At 56.6% G+C, this 17,786-nt stretch overlaps 1 pseudogene; it reads right to left on the bottom strand.

The window, feature by feature from the left end:
• Positions 1-748: 748 nt before the first annotated feature.
• LOC139006427 (thiol S-methyltransferase TMT1A pseudogene) overlaps positions 749-17,786 on the bottom strand; it is a 32,588-nt pseudogene continuing 15,550 nt past the window's right edge.

The following is a 17,786-nucleotide window of genomic DNA, read 5'->3' as shown; positions in this document are numbered from 1 at the left end:
TGATCCTCACCTGAAGATATGTTTGTTTTTTTTTAAAAATATATTTTTATTGATTTCAGAGAGGAAGGGAGAGGGAGAGAGAGAAAGAAACATCAGTGATGAGAGAGTATCAATGATAAGCTACCTCCTGTATGCCCCACACTGGGGATCGAGCCCGAAACCTGAGCATGTGTCCTGACCAGGAATCGAACTATGACCTTCTAGTTCATAGGTGAATGCTCATCCACTGAGCCACACCAGCTGGGTGATATTTTTTAAAATTGATTTTTAGAGAGAGAGGAAAGGACAGAGAGAGAAACATCAATGTAAGAGAGAAACATTGATTGGTGCCTCCTGTAAGCACCCCCACTAGGGATTGAGCCCACAACAGATGTATTTGCCCCGACCGGGAATTGAGCCCAAAACCTTTTGGTGCATAGGATGATGCTCCAACCAACTGAGCCACCTGGCCAGGGCCCTTCTAATTTTCTTTAAGTTGGAGACCCAATTCTTCAAAGTGCCTCTGTCAGCCCCTGAGTTTAGATAGGTCACAGTTAATTGCTGAGTCCCTGGCTTCGAGGCTGGCATTGCAGGGCGGTCCCTCGGGCCTGAGCACTGGGCGGCCCTCTTGAGGGTGGCCTGGCCTTTTGAAGGCATGGAAGGCATGCTCCCTGGGGCTCTGGCCCTGGGCTGGGATGGGTTGGGACAGGCTGGGACGTGGATCCCACTGCTGCTTCCTCCCTGGCCAGGCCGTCTCTCCTGGGAGCAGTCAGAGAGCTGTCTTGGCTGTCACAGCTGTGGCTGCCAAACAGGAAGAGCAGTCAAAAGGCCCCAAACAAACACAGCTCCGTGGAAACACCTAGCCCTCCCCTTTCCTCCCCATTCCTCCCCCAGCCTCCCCCCCTCCCACCGTCATTGTCCCAGGTGAAGTGTCCAGGCCCCTGCCTTCCCACCCCCATGGAAGACCTGACAGGACCCTCTCCTGCCTTGATATGGAGCCTGGAACACCTAGGGGGTTCAGGGAGCAGGACCCCTGGCAAAGATGGGGGAGGGAAGATGGAGAGTGGGTAACATTTTCATTCTCTTTGGGGATGTTGAGATACCCGGGCAGTCTCCAAACTCCCCCTGAGAGTACTCCCACACAAATCTGAGCCTGCCTGTGGGGCATGAGCTTGGGTGACCCCAGGGGCAGAGCAGCATCAGTGAGGGAGCCCCTCTGGGACCCTGGAGGCCTGTCCTGGTTGGTGCTTACATAGTCCAGGGACAGAAACCACAGCGTCCGCTCCCTCCTCCTCCTCCTCCTCCTCCTCCTCCTCCTCCTCCTCCTCTTCCTCCTCGAGACTCCCCGCTTTGCCTCTGGTCCCCTCAGCTGGTGACAGGATGCGATCCTGATCTCTCAGGAGGCAGAGAAAAGGCAGGAGTGGCAGTGCTGGCCAGAGGTAAGGAGTGGGCGAGGCTCGGGCTGGGCTGCTGGGAGCCTCCTGAAGTTGGTCCTCAAAGAAGGAAGGGGGTTTTCCCATTTGCTCTGCTTCCTCTCTCCTTCCCACACCTCTGATCTTCTCCCTCTCATTCTCACCCACCTCTTCTCTCTTGCCTCCCTGTCTACCTGTCCCTCTCAGTGTCCTGCCCACTCAGAGCCCTGGCCTGGGGCGCCTCTGTCTCAGCCCTGGGGCGGGAGGCGTCTGGGCAGCCCCTGCTGCCGGGTGGATGGCATTCTAGGCACGGCATCCCCGTGTCACAGTTTCAGCACCTCCTCGGTGCCTTGCTCCCTTTGGCCTGGATCCTGGGACAATGCAGGGCAGGATGCATAGTTGTTGGATGAATGTCTCAGTGAGCACATCCCAGCCTGGCTGGGGCCCTGGCGCAGGAGAGGGCACTGGGAGAGACAGGCAGGGACTCTGGCAGGGAGGAATCCTAGACTCAGGGCATGATGGCAAGGCCAGGCCACTCCTTCAGGAAGCCTTCCCAGATGAGCCTGCTCAGGTTCCTGTCCATCTCCCCTCCTCTCTTCTAAATGCACCTCCACGTCTAGGCTCTCTGGGTCAGGGCCTGCTCCCTGATGTGACGAGGCTGGACAATTTGGCCTCCTTTCTCTGGACTGTCCCTTTGAGAAGGCCTGTCCTGAGGCCGCAGGAGGGAGGCCCTGCCCAGTGGATAAGTTCTGGGGATGGGGTGGCCTAGGCCCGGGGCTGAGGGTCTTGAGCCACCTATGGCTGCGTGGAAAACACTTCTGAGGGCCTCAGAGCTGGGGGCAGGGGAGCTGAAAGTAGATTTGGGATGGGAGAGGGCTAAGAAAGGGGAACTCACGGCGAGAATAGAGAAGTTAAGACAGTGTCTATTAAGCCTCCTCCACATGCCAGACAAGGCTATGGAGATACAGAGAGGCACCGACCCCGTGAGGGTGTCTGTGATGCCTTCCAGTGGGGCCAGTGAGCAAAGGCTTGAAGGAAGAGGGAGAGCTGACCAGGAGGCAGAAGTGCGTTTCAGGCGGAGATACTTGTGGGGGCGAAGATACTTGTGAGGGCGAGAAGCTGTTTGTGTGGGATGGTGACGATTACGACAGCCCGTGTCACTGGAGTGTCAGAGTTGCTGGGACTGCTCCGGGCCCAGGGAGGATACAATCAAAGCATTTCATTACTTCACACAAAGTCCTTCAGCGGCTCCCTGAGGACTTTGGGATAAAGTCTAGATTAGTGGTCGGCAAACTGTGGTTCGGCAAACCTCGGCTCGCGAGCCACATGCGGCTCTTTGGCCCCTTGAGTGTGGCTCTTCCACAAAATACCGACTTCTGCGCATGGGTCATGAAGTTTCAATCACACTGTACGTGTGCGCCCGCACGTGGTATTTTGTGGAAGAGCCACACTAAAGGGGCCAAAGAGCCGCATGTGGCTTGCGAGCTGCAGTTTGCCGACTCTACTCTAGAAGATTTCTTGGAACATCAAACAAGATCCTTTGCACCTGTTGCCCTTCTTTCTCTCTGGGTTTCAGCTCCTCGATATCCGCCTTCCTTCCACATCCCCTGCCGGTTTCCACCCCCACCAAACTGACCCGGTCTCTCTGAACCCGCTGAGTGACGCCACGTGCCCGTGTTGGACAGCGCAGACATGGAACACTGCCATCGTCGCAGGCAGTTCTGTTGACAGTGCTGGTCCCTCCACGAGGCAGGATCGGAGACGGGCCAGGAGGCGGCAGGTTCCTGCAGGCTGGGAAGTGCTCAGGAGGGACTAGTGGGGCAGCACGGGGTCATGGCAGAGCTCTGGACAGGAGACCTGGGTTCAGGTCTGGGCTCTGCCACTCACCAGCTGTGTGGTCTGGGGCCAAATGCTTGGCCTCTCTGGGCCTCCGCGGTTTGTAAAATTAGATTGTAAGAGCCACCTGGATAATTGTTGTTGTTTTTATTTTAATTTAAATTTTGTTTTCCAGTTCAGCTCATCAGTGTTTCTCACACTGTTGCCAACCCCCTTGCTATGCCAGGCGAACCCGGTTCCTGGGCCAGCAGCGTGCAGGGAGGCTGGGCCGGTGTGGGCATTCTGTGATGAGGGCAGGAGCGGGAGCAGGGAGGTGAGCAGAGGCTAATTGCACTTTCCTGCCTTCAGAGCACGGAGCCCAATTTGTAGTCATTTGTTGTTGGTTGTGTGCTTGTCCTGCCTCCCCTTTGCAGCTCTGTGGGCACAAGGCCCACGTGGTGCTTTGCTGCCCCCGTGTCCCAGCGCCCGGCACAGTTCCTGATGCACGTTAGGTGCTTCTGACCATTTCTTTCTGGAACGAGGAAGAGGCCACCCTTTCACACAGGCCACTTGTTCTCTGTGCGGTGACAGGAGACATCAAGAGCTTCGCATGGCCTGGCCGGTTTGGCTCAGTGGTTGAGTGTCGACTTATGAACCAGGAGGTCACAGTTCAATTCCCGGTCAGGGCACATGCCCAGTGTGGGGCGTGCAGGAGGCAGCCGATCAATCATTCTCTCTCATCATTGATGTTTCTATCTCTCTCTCTCCCTTCCTCTCTGAAATCAATTAAAATACATATATTTTAAAAGAGCTTCGGATGGTGTCGGTGGACAGATCCCAGGTGGGCTGGAGGAAGGTCAGGATGGGGTGTCCCCGGCACCTTTGGAGGGGGCTCTGGAGCCTGCCCCCCAGGACCTGGCTGCTTCCCTGCCAGGCTGCGCTGGGTTGACGAGGATGGGCCTGTGGCCGACATTGGGTCCTCTGCCCAGGGTGTCACACACACCACCACCCACCGGTCGACTCCCAGAGGCCTGGCATCAGTTCCCGCTCAGCTTTGGGTGGGAGCTCTGACAACCTCCTTCCCTGGCCAAATGCCGTAGGTGGGCGAGAAGACTGATGGTCCTCCCTGAAAAAGAAACAGGCAGAGGAAGGCTCCTTACGCTGCTGAAGGCCCTTAGGCATAGGGTTTGGCCAGGCATGGATTTAGGGCAGGGCAGGGACCCACCCATAAGCCCCCAGCCCCTCTCCTTAGATGTCCCGCCTGTGGATGAAGCACATGGGGGTTGGTCTCCCTGATCCAGGTGTAGGGTAGGCCCAGCCGACTGGGGGAACCCCAGCCCATGGCTGGCTAGGTGGGTGCTGGGCTCATGTCAGTGGCATTTGGCATGGTTGCCAGGCCTGCTTCTGGGTGGAGAGAGCAGGAAGAAGAATTGCACAAAGGGAAACTCAAAACAGGGCCCCACTTCCTCTGGTGGCTCACCGCCTCCTAGGTGGGACTAGGGGGTAGCACAAGCCCCTTGCTCCTGGGACACTCCGGACCTTCCCATCTGCTTCCTTCCTCCATAGGAAATTCCAGGTCCCAGTCATAGGGCTCTCAGTGGCCTCCTGCCACTTCCCATCCCACTCGCTGTGCCTGGCTGCTCAACCCATAAGGAAGGCTTCTTCCAACAACCCTCATTTCTCAGCCCGGAGACAAACACTCGGGGTCTCCCCTTCCGCCCACAGGCACCACCTCCTGTCTGCCTCTGAGCCTTCCCGTGGGCCACTCAGCCTGCTCCGCCTGCCCCTCCCTGCAGGAAGTTTCCCCAAATAGCCCGCACGTGTCCTTTGAGCAGGAGAGCTCTTAAAAGCAGCACCCAGGATGACAGGGGGGGCTTTGTTTTGCTCACTGCTCTATCGCCACTGGCACATAGTAGGTAGGCAGGAAATAGTTGTTGAATTCAGGCGTCGTGTGCCCGCTATTATTTAGCACTTGTTTCTGTGACTCCCTTGGTCAAGGTCTCTTTCCTCTACCACCCTCCCCACTAGACAGGGCTGGGGACCCTGTTTCCCCTCCTCCTGGCGCCCCCAGGCCTGGAATCCTGGCCACTGGAGAAACGGGCCAACCTTGCCTACCCTGGCATTTGTGCCTTCATTCAGGAAATGCTTTCTGCATCTCTCCTGGGTGCCTGATCCTGGGGACTGGGCTGTGGGGCAAATACAAGGATAAATGAGGCAAGGTGACTGGTGTTCTCCCCGCATTCCGGGCTCCCTCTGCCTCCCAGTGCAGCGCTTTCTGAACTCTGGGATCTCTTCCCATCCAGCCTCTGCCTCCAGGCCAGCCACCCCTGGTCCCAGTGTCCTCAGCCTTCCAATCCTGGCACTGCAAACGGCTCTTAAGGAGCTGAGCCCTCCCTGGGGCTGCTTGCAGAGAGGAACAAGGAGGGACTGGAAGGCAGGGTGGCAGACAAAGGCAGGGCAGGGGAGTGGTAGGGCTTTTGGAGATTCTTATTTATAAGCCCAAACCGCTCCCCAAGCTTTAGCCACTGCCTTTATCTGCCCTGATAATAGACCGAAACCATATTCTGCTCCCTGTTGAATAATCAGTGCCCGGCCTCTGCGAGTCTGCCAGGATGGCAGCAGCCCAGGGTGGTGCTGGGCATTGTGCCCGCTGACATGGGGCAGCCAGCCCTGGGAAGCCTCAGCCAGGTGGGTAGCCACCAGCCTGCAGACCACCCCGCACGCAAGGACGTCCCATCCCCCAGGGGTCCTCAGTGCCCATACAGGGCATGCAGGCGGCTCTCAGGACAGATCTCCGGAACTAAAACATGAGCTACGGTGGCTTATGGTTCATTCATCTTTGTATCCCTAGTACGGAGCCTGGTGCCTGGCATACAGGAGGAGCTCAGGGGCGGAACTTCATGCACTCAGCACCATTATCGGGACCTACATATGCAGTAGCTGGATCCACTCTCTCCCCATCTCTCTAGCTCTCTCCTCCAGCACCTGTTGGGGGTCTCCTGATGCAGCGAGATGTGGGCAGTCTCCGAAGAGGCCACGGAAGGCGGATCCCGGGCCAGGCCTGCTCGCTGTGTCAGGGACAAAAGGAGAAGGAAGTCCTTGCATGTGTCCCCATTACCCAAATTAGTACCCAGGCTCACACAAAGTTCTCAAACAGGGACCCGATTTCATCTCCCCAATGCTGCTCAATGGGCCGGGTACCCTGCACCTCCATTTTTCAAGATGTGTGGGATTTGCACCTGATCTTCTACCTCCAGCCCAGGCTTCCTCATGTGGATTAGAGTCTCAGCCCACAGTCAAGGTTTTGGGAGAAGCTGGGAGGAGCTCGGGGCTGGGAGATGAGAGAAGAGTTGGAGTGGGGATGGGCCAGGGACAGGAAGCCACAGCGGATGGGCAAGGAGCAGGGGAGCAGGGCTCAGGGCTGGGCCGCTGGCCTGGGCACTGCATGGAGCAGACCGGCCAGTGGGAATCTGACTACCTCAGCTCCTCTCGGAGGTGCCACTGTTGCCTCCCAAGGGGGCAAACAGTGCCGGGCGAGATTGGGGGCTAATGAGTGTTTTCCAGAGGGCGATTCCTCTATGTGCGGTTTATCTCCCCGGGTCATCGTTCCGCAGTCTGCACTTAGCAGGGTAATAGCAGCCTGGTCTGGGGCTTCTGCCCACCTTCTGGCCCCGGGGCCTGCAAACAGATGGCAGCAGATGAGGGAGAGGAAGTCAGGGAGAAGCAGGAGCAGCATGCCCTGGCCCCACCTGCTTCCTTATCTCAGGTCACTGCGGGTGTGTGTGCCCACAGCCAAGCGGATGGCACTCCGCAGGCCAGGGCCTCGCTGCTGCCCAGATCCAGGGATCCTTACAGACACCCACACCCTCTCCCGGTCCTTACTGACCTCAACTGCCAGCCCTGCCCAAGCCCATAGAGACCACCTCTGCCGCCCCTCACCCACCTTCCTCAAGGGGAAGGCAGTACCCTTGATCCAGGACACCCACTCCACCTCCAAGTGTGAGGCACGGTGCTCCGTGTTCAGGGGGCTTCCTAAATCCATGTGACCACTCATGTGGTGGGTGTTATTTTTAGGTTACAGTTGAGGATGCTGAGTCTCTGGGAGGTTAAATGACTTGTCCAAGTTCACCTAGTGTGGTAAGCAGAACAATGGATCCCCCAAAATGTCCATGTCCTAATCCTCAGAACCTGTGACTGTTACCCGACACGGCAAAAGGGACTTTGCTGATGTGATGGAGTTAAAGATCTTGCGATGGAGAGATTATCCTGAATTATCTGGGTGGGCCCAGTGTGATCACAAGGGTCCTTCACATCTGGGAGAGGGAGGCAGAAGAGTGATGCGACGTGCGAAGTCTCCACTGGCCATCACTGGCCTTGAATGTGGAAGGGGTCCTAGGAAGGTGGGTGGCTTCTAGAAGCTGGAAAAGGTGGGGAAATGATCTTCTGCTAGTACCTGCAGAAGGAGCACACCCCTGCAGGCACCTTGATTTTAGCTCATTGAGATGCCTTTGGACTTCTGACCTCCAAGCTGTAAGATAATGCAACTCTTATTCTAAACCACTAAGTTCATGGTGATTTGTTATAGCAGCAACAGGGAACTAATACACCCAGCTCATGGCAGAAGTAGGACTGGAGCTGAGCACTCAGCCTTTATTCCGTTCCCTTCGTCCTTACCTGCCTGACGACTATGCTCTGCTCAACACTCCAGGCTGCCTCTCTTCCTGTGCCCTGCCCACATTTTCTGAACTGGAAGTCGAGGGTGGGAGGGAAGATTCAAAACTGGAGCAGAGGCTACATTTCAGGTACTCTCCTCCTCTGAGCTCAGCCTCCTTTCTGGGGCTCAAGAGTCCTTAGAAACATGCCTCCAGCAGCCCGTTTCTTGGGGGGCAAGGTGTCAAGGGAGGCAGGGCATGTGCCAGCCATTAGGGCTGGGGGTGCGGAGGGGGCTAAAGTGTTAAAACCAACGTTGTCCCTCTTTCAGGGCAGGCACAGCCTTCCTGCTCCTGCACTTAGCGTGGTATCTTTCTCCTGGTGCTGGACCTTTGAAAAGAGAGTGAGTGGGATGGGAGGGGGCGTCTGAGAGTCTTTTTGTTCTGAGGCCCTCGAGGGTCTGCGTGTCTCTTTCAGGGCAGGGGGGATGTCTGAGTGTCTGGGTACCTGGTTGTGGAAGGACCCAGGGGCCCTGCTCCCCTGCTGTATGGGTGTCTTTGGGCAGTGTGTCCGTTCAGCCTCTGTGTGTGTGAGTGTGTGTGTGAGTGTGTGTGTGTGTGTGAGTGTGTGAATGTATGTCTACTTCCACTTCTGTGTGTGAGTGTGAAGACAGGTGAGTGTGGGAGAGCGTGTGCTTTCTCATCTGTGTATGTAAGCATGTGAGTGCGAGCGTGTGCTCCGCCAGCCTGAGGGGGGTGAGCCGGATCCCTGCGCCCGCCAGCATTGCCTCACCCTGTGACACAGCCGCTAATGACTGTTTGCCATTGTCTGTCAGCGGTGGCATCACCTCCACTAATGACAGTCTCTCTTGACTAATGACCCGGCTTCTGCCCCATCATTTAGAGCCACAGGAGCACTGCGGCCTGTGGCCAGAGAGATGTTGTTGAGCTCAACACATTTCCCGGTGCGGGTGAGGAGACCCATAAATCCCACCCTCCCCCACAGCCCTCCGGGTGGGCTGGGAATTTCAGCTGGCTGGTGGCCTTCCTGGGCGGGAGCCCGGGGTCTGGGCCCTGCTTCCGTCTCCCTGCAGCTGGGCAGCTGTGCCTGGGCTGCTCTGGTCTGGAGCTGAGGGCATCTGGGCAGCCCAGGATTTCACAGAGTCCAGGACAAGCCACCTTGTATGGAGTCCCACCACTGAGGCCTCTTTCGTGGACACCACAAACATGTCTTTTATTATTGAAATGAAGTTAAATCCGTCTTGTCTTCTCGACTAGGAAGGGAGGAGCTGGGGAGGGGCTGCTGGCCCCTTCCTATGAGTCCGAAGCAATTTGTTCAGCCTCTCGTAGCTTTGAACCTACTCTGTCCTACTGTTGTTTCCCACTCACAGGCCTGCCTCCTCCTCCCATAAGCTTATCTAGGTAAGCAGATAAGCCTGGTATCCACCTGGTTCAGCAGGGACTCACGGAAGGCTTTCTGGGTTAAGGAATGTGCCCTTGGAACTAGCTGTGTGACCTTGAAGTGACTTGCCCTGTCCCGTTCTGCAGAATGGGGATGCAGCAGTGCCTGCTTCAGGCTGATTTACAGACACCAACTCCAGCCCTTCCCACTCTCTTCAAGTGGTTTTCTTATTGTGCCCATTTCACAGATAGGGAATCAAGGTCCAGAGCACTTAACTGTGCCCGCACAGTTAGGAAGTGTGAGAGCTGAGGTTCAACCCCAGGCCCATCTCTCCCCGCATCCGGCTGCAGCGTCTGAGGGAAAGGCCGAGCGTGCTGGTGGGGACACGGCATTGCCCCTGGTTGCAGAGGCTGGGAAGAGGGCACCTGGTCTCAAAAGGGTTTCCAGTGCTCCAAAGGGAGAAGCTTCCCTCGAAGAGAAGCTTGCCTCGTCCAGGCACTCCCCAGAGACTCCTGCCCTGATACGTCCTTATCTGGGGCCTCCTTGGCAGCCAGGCGGGAACTAGAACATGAGATGCTTGCTTACTGTTGGGAGTTTCTTCAGTTGCTTGATTATCAAGAGGAAAAAAAAAATGCAGGAAGAGAGATGTGACTTAGATTCCAGAGCCTTCTTGGCACTCCTTAAGGGCAGGGACTAATCCTCTAGCAAAATGGGTCTCATTAACACTGGGGACTCACGACCTGCGATGACCATGGGAGATGTGGCTTTATGAGAACATGTGCGAAACAACATATAAACAAGGGCACAGGAATACGGGAGAAACGCTGGATCCAAGCGCCGAGGGGAAGCGGGGCAAGCGGTGGGAAGAACTGGGTGGGGTTGGCTGGGGAAGGCTTCCCAGAGCAGGGGGTGTGGAGCAGGATGGGGAGGGACAGGTTTCAGTGGGGTGGGGGCAGGAGGGGAGCAGCAGGCACCTACATCCCGGCGGAAGCATTCCTGGTCCCTGGCTCAGTGACCTGGCACCCTGGGAATGTGCCCTGCCTCCTGGGCGGGGGCTGTCCCGCCGCACATCTGCCTAACCCCTTGGTGCCCCTTGGTGATGACATGGAAATGTGGTGCAGCCTTGGGACAGGTTTTCCTCTCCAGGGAGTTTGGCCCAGTTTGGCACGTGGTCCATCCAGGGGTCTTCTCTGTGGGTTGTCTGGGGAAAGAGATCAGGGAGGAGTGTGGGGGGCGGCTGGGGGCAGTTGGAGATTGGGAGAAATGGGGGTGGAATGCTAGTAAGGCTGAGTGCCTCCCTGGAAGGGGGTCAGGATGCCTATAGGGAGGATGGGGGGGCCCACAGTCGGCCTGTCCTGTGCTTGGCTGCTACAGGGCTGGGCCCGGGGTTGAGCAGCGGAGAGAAACCTTGGGTGCTCAGAGCGCCCTGCTTCCTTCAGGCAGGGACTTGGGGGCTGGGAGTCAGGAGGGGAGGACAGAGTTTATGTGATGGGGAGAGTGAGGTGGGGAGGGGTTAAGGACCAGCACACAGGAGAACTTCGGGGCTGGGGTTGACTCCTGGCCTGTCCTCACCTCTAGGGACGCCCCGAAACTGGGACAGAGGTGTCTCTTTGAGACTCAGAGTCATTTTACAACTGACACTTAGATGCGTGTCTGCAGTAGCCTCAGGAATGACAGCATTTGGCCATTCATCTCCCGTCTGGCAAACTCGCCACAACAGCATCCTTCAGGGCCAGCAGTTTGGATGAGAGAGACACTGGAAGGGATGGGAAGGCAGAGACTGATCCTTGGAGAAGAAGAGGGAGCCCCTCCTCCCCTCATTCATTGTCCTTTGGGGAAGCGGTACACAGCGGGGGGTGGTGGGGAGGGGGCTATTGGGTAGCATGAAGGGGCCTGGGTGCAGGAACCTAGATCCTAGCCAGAGACCATACGTGGAGGTCAGAGCCCTGTGGGGACAACTGTGTTGTTGGCCCTCACATCTCGTTCTTGGGCTCCGTGCCCAGGCCTCGCTGTCAGCACCTGCTCCCTGAGCCAGCACCTGGCAAACGCAGCCATGAGATCATGGGGCGGGGTAAGTTGGCCGGCCCCCCATCTCCACTGGAGCCGTGGCAGGTGCATGGCAGAGCCCGGGCCTGGCGCCTCTGTAATCTCCCTCCTGGCCGCTTCCAGCGAGGCAGCTTCTCCAACCAGCCAGTGTGGTCTCAGCCACCTCAGTCCCCAGAGTTCAACAAAGGTGGGACACCGCCGAGTGTCATGGAAGGAAGGCTGAGATTAGACGACGAGAAGGATTTCCTACTCAAGAGATGGGATGGTGGGGTAAGGGGAGGGGAGCTGAAATTAAGGACACATGTCAGTGATAACTGCAGCTCCCCTCACGGAGGGCTTCCTCTGTGTCCCGTTCTGTGCGAAGGGCTCTGTAGGCAGCTTCCTTGTAATCTTCACCATGACCTTGCAGAGCATGGAATTCAGGCGAAGCCTTGGCAGCCGGAAAGCAGGGAAGCTGGTACCTGCAACTGAGCCTCCAGCTTGGCATCAATCTTCAAGTCCAGGGAGGTTGGGCCCCTGGGGTGCTTCCTCACACCTTCATTTAGGGTTCAGGGGTGAACAAGATCGGGTGCTTGAGGGCAAGAGTTGGGGGTTAAACAGGAAGAAACGATAAGAGGTGAGTTCCTGTTCCGGGGGTGGGAGTCCGTCACGCAGGGTGGGTGGGCTTGCTTCTGTTTGATACATCCTGAGTCAGGAAGGAAGCAAGCACATCAGAACGGCAACGCGAGCAGCAAGGCGCGGCAGCAAGACCTGCGGCTTCCCGCTGTGTGTCATGGTCACAGGAAGGGCATGTTCCTTGAGAGGGAGAGCAGTTGAAGGGCTCAGGCTGGAGGTGGGGAGGTGGACCACCTGATTTGGGGGTCTTCGTGCAGGTGTGTGTGTGTGTGTGTGTGTGTGTGCGCGCGCGCGCGCGCGCGCAGGTGCACACATATGTGTGTCCAGGCTCTCGAGATGCACTTTCTGCCCCCAGCTGGCTCTGAGCCCTTCAGCTGCACCTGTGTTGTTATACCATAGGCACCCACGGGCTCCCTTACTGATGGCCTGGAAGGTACTCTCTATGTGGGTGCAATGCTGTCTTGATTGGGGGGACCCTTCTTATTCCCCAAATGTCCTCTAATTTGGCAGACAGACCACTGATCTAGTCCTGATATCCCCACTTTCACTCACAGGACATTTCCTCTGCCATTTATCCAAGGACCCCCATTCCCTTCCCCGTTTCTGAGGATGAACTGGGTCTAGGATTTTAGCTCATGGTGGGCATATGCCATTCCTGGTCTGTGAGCCCACACTCCCCCCTTGACTCACTCACCCCTGTGTCCCAGCTTCTGCAGGACTGGACCCACTGCAGCAAGTCGCCGCATGCTTATAGCAAGAATGCGTGGAGACGAGGGATGCGTGGTGACTCCTGGCATGTAACCGGGGCCAGCCCTTGGGTGTGACCTGTCAGGTGCCACGCTGACTGCTGGCTCCTGTCCGATCTGGGCGTGCAAGCCACTGCCCATGTCAGTGGGTCTGGGGTCAGATCCCGTGTTTCAAGATGCGGTGGCAACACATGTGGAATCCTGGGATGTCAGGGCTGTAGGGAACTCCCGAGACCATCAAGGCTCAGACCTTTCATTTAAAGACAAGGCGCCCCACTGAGAGGAGAGGCATTCCCAAGATCACTCAATATTTTGGGGACACTGTGAATCTCTTGACCCCTGTTCCACAGCCCTTTCCATCGTAACATATTGACAAGCCTCTCTCTCCCTCACTTTTTTTTTCTTGTTTCTGTACATTTCTCATGCTTCCCCCTCTCAAGTTCACCAATCCAGGCCTTGCTATTCCTCAGGGCCTAGCCGGGCCCTCCTCCACACCAGAACCTACCTGATTCCTCTCCTCTACCTTCTTCTGCACCATTAACAGCATGTTCTGCTAATTCCCATTCCCTAATTGTCTGTAACACAAATTAATGCTTTATTACTTGATGCTCTAATGACCTGGGTTCTAACCAGGCTCAATTGCTGTATGACCTTGGGCTACCTACTTAGCATTCTTAATCCTCTGTGTTTCTCATCTGTAAAATGGGGCCGTCATTTGAGACTAAGTGAACAGCAGAAGCTGAGCTCAGAGGGCTCGACTTGGAAAGTGGTGAGATTGAAATTTGAGGCGTGGTGGTGTGGATGGGGGTGACAGCTAAAAGGCAGGCAGGGGCCAGATGGTGGGGGGCCTCAGATGGGAGAGGTTGTGCTATTGGCAATGGGGATCCCTCAAGGCATTTTTGGAATGCAAGTAATAAGCCCTCACCCAGAGTTTGGAGTGGTCAGGAGATGGGGTGGGAAGGGTATGGGTTCTGGAGCCGGCAGATCTGGACTTGCATTTCAGCTCCATCACTGGTTAGCAGTGTGATGCCGCACAGCTTGCTACAGCTCTCTGAGCTTCCTTTTTCAATTTGTAAAATAAAGATGATATCTACCCCCATGGACTTATGGGAAGGATGAACTGAGAAAGCGTCTATAAATAGCTTAGCTTGGAGTCTTGTACTTAGTAAGTGCTTAATGAGGGGTAGCCCTTATTACCGGGTCACTCCTATCATCCAAGAACATCCACCTGCCTGTCTCTGTCCCTGGGTTTGTCTGGGCCCTGAGTGACAGGCTCATGCCTCACTTTCCAAGGGCAGGGCCCACATGCCTCATTCCCCTGCTCTAGCTGTGCCAGGAAGTGAAGGAGTTGGGAAAGCTGTTGAGAAGAGAGTAATGTCATGCTTTGGGTAGCTGGGCGGCTCTTCAGAAGCTCCCAGAGACCTGCAGGTAGGCGGTGGGAGTGGGGGAGGGGGGGTGGTGGTCCAGGCTTTCTTCTTCTTCTTTTTTAAAAAAATATATTTTATTGATTTTTACAGAGAGGAAGAGAGAGGGATAGGGAGTTAGAAACATCCGTGAGAGAGAAACATAGATCAGCTGCCTCCTGCACACCCCCTACTGGTGATTTGCCTGCAACCAAGGTACATGCCCTTGACCGGAATCAAACCTGGGACCTTTCAGTCCGCAGGCCAACGCTCTAGCCACTGAGCCAAACTGGTTAGGGTGGCCAGGCCTTCTTGACTGACCATTGGCCTTACGTTGTCCGAGGGGATTAGGCATGCAGGGAGCTCTGTGTCAACAAAGTGTGCCCCCACTCTTCTAGCTGGGCTGCCAAGCCAACTCTCCCAGGGAGAGACTTGGGGCCTCAGGTGCTGCGGTGACCCTGCTGCTGCTTGTGAACCCCGTGAAGAGGGGCAGGGAAGGAGCAAGAGAATGAGGGCTGAGGGGGAGCCGAGCTCCAGCCACCCACTGAGGGTCTCCTTGGCCAGCACTGGTGGAGAGGGGGCCAGACACCCTATCAATGAAAGAGTTAGAGTCTAATTCTGGTCAGGTGCCTGAGTTGGTTGGAGTATCATCCCATAAACAAAAGGCTGTGGGTTCAGTTCCCAGTTGGGATGTGTATGGGAGGCAACTGATGGATGTTTCTCTCAAATCGACGTTTCTCTCTCTCTCCCCCCACCCCTTTCTAAAAAATCAATGAAAATAAAACATATCCTCTGGGGAGGGTTAAAAAAGGAGTTAGAATCTAATAATTATTAGATGATGTTTATAAAACACCTACTAGGAGCTCAGCAGTTGTCAGGTGATGAGGGTAATCAATTGGCAAAGATTGACTGGTCCTGTCTCCATGGAGGGGGTTCAGACAGGCATTTGGAGGGGTTGAGGGGGACGCACAGGGGTTGAGGGGGGCGCACAGGGAATGATGGGAGCTCTGAGGGCTGTGCTCGACCCCATGTGGGGACCTGAAGGAACTGAAAGCAGTTGTGTGCTGGAGAGCAGGCACTGGATGGATGGCTTTGGGAGTGTTGGGAGAAGATGAGGCCAGAAAAGTACACAGGGGTCTTGAATGCCATAGTGAGGAGTGCGCACTGTCTCCAGGGGCGGTGGGACCATTGAAGGGTTTTAAGCAGCGGAGAGACGCGGTCAGATGCAGGGGCTGCAGTGCTGTGGGGATGAAGAAGGACGTGTCTGACTCCGGTTTCGTGGAGGAGGGCGTGATGAGGGGGCTGGCATGCCTCTGGGGATGGAGAGGGGGTGGGATGCCTGAGGAGTGGGTGTGTGATTCTGGAGCTGAAGGCGGAGGGGTCCTGCCGGGTGAGAGGGCTGGGACTCCGCTGGGAGGCGGTTTGGAGCCCAGGTGGGTGTGTAGGTGGGATACAGGGCAGGCCTGAGTCAGCGCTCAGCTGCAGGGGGAGGCGAGGCACAGGGCGGTGCTGAAGGAAGAGCAGGCCAGGGGCTTGACTGTGGCCTTGGCTCTGCCAACTCCTCCCTTTAGGCCTCAAAGTCTGGTCAGCTCCACAGGCCCCCAGACAGGATAGGCCCTCAGTGATCCATTAAGGGACACTCACTGTTTCCCCATCCGGGCCTAGGTCTGGGACACGGAAACCAGGAGAGGCAGAGCCTGTGGCCCAACAGGCCCCCACTGGCCGCAGAATGGCCCGAGAGGGCTGCGGGCATGATGACTGAGCTCTGGGATGGCTCTGGGAGGGGCTGGAGGGCCGGGGTTTGGGGGGTGTGTCCAGGGTGAAGAGCCGCTGGACAAGGTCCTGGGCCCAAGGCCCCCTCATCTCCTCTGTAACCTGCTCTTAGAACATTTCAGCTCACCAGGCTTACCATCCAATCCTGTCCCAGTGCTATGAGAATGGGACCAGGCCCCAGGGCTGGAAGGAAGGGAAGGTGGGTGATGGCTTAGGCACAAAGGGGTGAGAACCCTGGACTCACCATACTCTGAGAGTCTCTACATCTTTGCCTTCCACAGCTCATCTTCCAATTCCACTGAGCCCTGGACAGGAGCAATAGGCCCAGGAGCTGAGTGAGCGGGAAGAGAGATGCTCAGGTCCCAGTGGCCTCCTCTTCCCGGCACCTGCCACCTGGGTCCTGTTGGAAGTTGTCCTCATGTGGGTGTCAGGTTGGGGCTGGCCAGGGTGCTGAGGTCGAGGACATCCCTCAGGGGATTGCTGCCAGTGGGGGCAGGGTGGAGGGTGGTTCAGACAGCCCAGGAGAGAGAGGGAAAGGGCTACCCCCTCACGCCCCTGCCAACCCCTATGGGTTCCTGTGACTGGAAAAGGTGCTTACTGGGGCTCATACTGCCTCCGTGCATCCTCTCTCCCTTGCTCTTCTGCCTCCTCTCTCTCACTCCCTCCCTCCCATCCTTCTTCGTTCTAAAGTTTCCCTTCCATCTCTGGCACTATCTTTTCCATCTCCCCCCATTTCTTTCTTCTCCTTCCCCCCATTCCTTCCCATCCCCTCTGTTTTCCCCCCAGTACCTCCTCATCTTCCCTCCGGTTCTCTTTCACTCACTGGCCCCCACTCAGAGCTGCCCATTCTTCCCTCGTGGAGCAGGAGGTCATCCCACCCACTGAAGGGAGTCTCTTCCTGAAGACTGGCAGGGGCCCAGCCAGAGGCCTCATGGTGCCACCTACTGCCTCAGGTGGTGGGAGGACTGTGCCCAAGGACTGCCCTTCAGAGCCCAGGTTGAGACTGTGGGCTTGGCAGCAGCCCCTGGAGGTGAGGCTGGGGATTGCAGCTCCCTGTCAGTTCCTGCCTCCCTCCTCATATTCTCAGCCCAGGCACCCTGCAGGTCCCACCTAGTTGCATGAGTGTGTGAATGGTGTGTGGACACTAGGGCATAGTATGTCATGCATGCGCACATGTGGGTGTGTGATTTGAGTGTGTACATCCTGCCGGTATCCATGTCTGTGTCTGTGTGGGTGTAGAGTGCACACACGAGTGTGCGAATAGCATGTGGGCCCTGCAGGCTTTTGCCTGTGTGTAAATCCTTTGTGCACCTGTGAGTGTGTACACATGAGAGCGCATGTGATAGTGGAAAGGCACATGCTTCCTGGGGTACCTGGAGGAGCCTGAGGGCTCTGCTAAGTAGGAGCTTATCTGTACCTGGGGACACCAGTGAGCAGGGAATAGCATGAAGACAGCTGGCTGTGTGTGCGAAGGGGTGAAGGGCTGTGAGTGTGTGCATGGCGCTCTCCCTGCCGTGACAGGCTCATGTGTACACATGCTTTCACTGTAGTGTGGGGGGTAGGAGACCCCCAGGAGGGTGACCATTTGGATCTGCAATGCCATGGTCACATGTGAGTAGCACAGAGGGCCTGGGGGAAGCTGTTTTTGTGTACGTGTGGAGACGGAGTCCTTCTAGGCCAGGGGTGGGGCGGGGCTGAAAGTGGAAGTAGTTGGTGATTTATAAGCTTTTAAAGAAATGCCTCAGCCCCCAGTTGGGCCCCAGACACAGTGAGTCCCATGCATTCCTCAGGTCTGACATCAGCCAGACACCTGAAACCACAGCAAGGAGAGGAGGCTGCCTCCCTCACCTGCCCACCCACCTTAGTCCGAGGCCAGTGGCGAGCATGCACACCTCTTGCCCTGAAGCACCTGCTGGGTGCAGGGGCACACTGCCCAACGGATGCCC

Source organism: Myotis yumanensis, unplaced genomic scaffold (genome assembly GCF_028538775.1).
Source record: "Myotis yumanensis isolate MYYU_CA2020_CCGP unplaced genomic scaffold, mMyoYum1.0.hap1 SCAF_3, whole genome shotgun sequence".
NCBI lineage: Eukaryota > Metazoa > Chordata > Mammalia > Chiroptera > Vespertilionidae > Myotis > Myotis yumanensis.
This window is presented reverse-complemented; position numbering and strand designations above follow the sequence as displayed.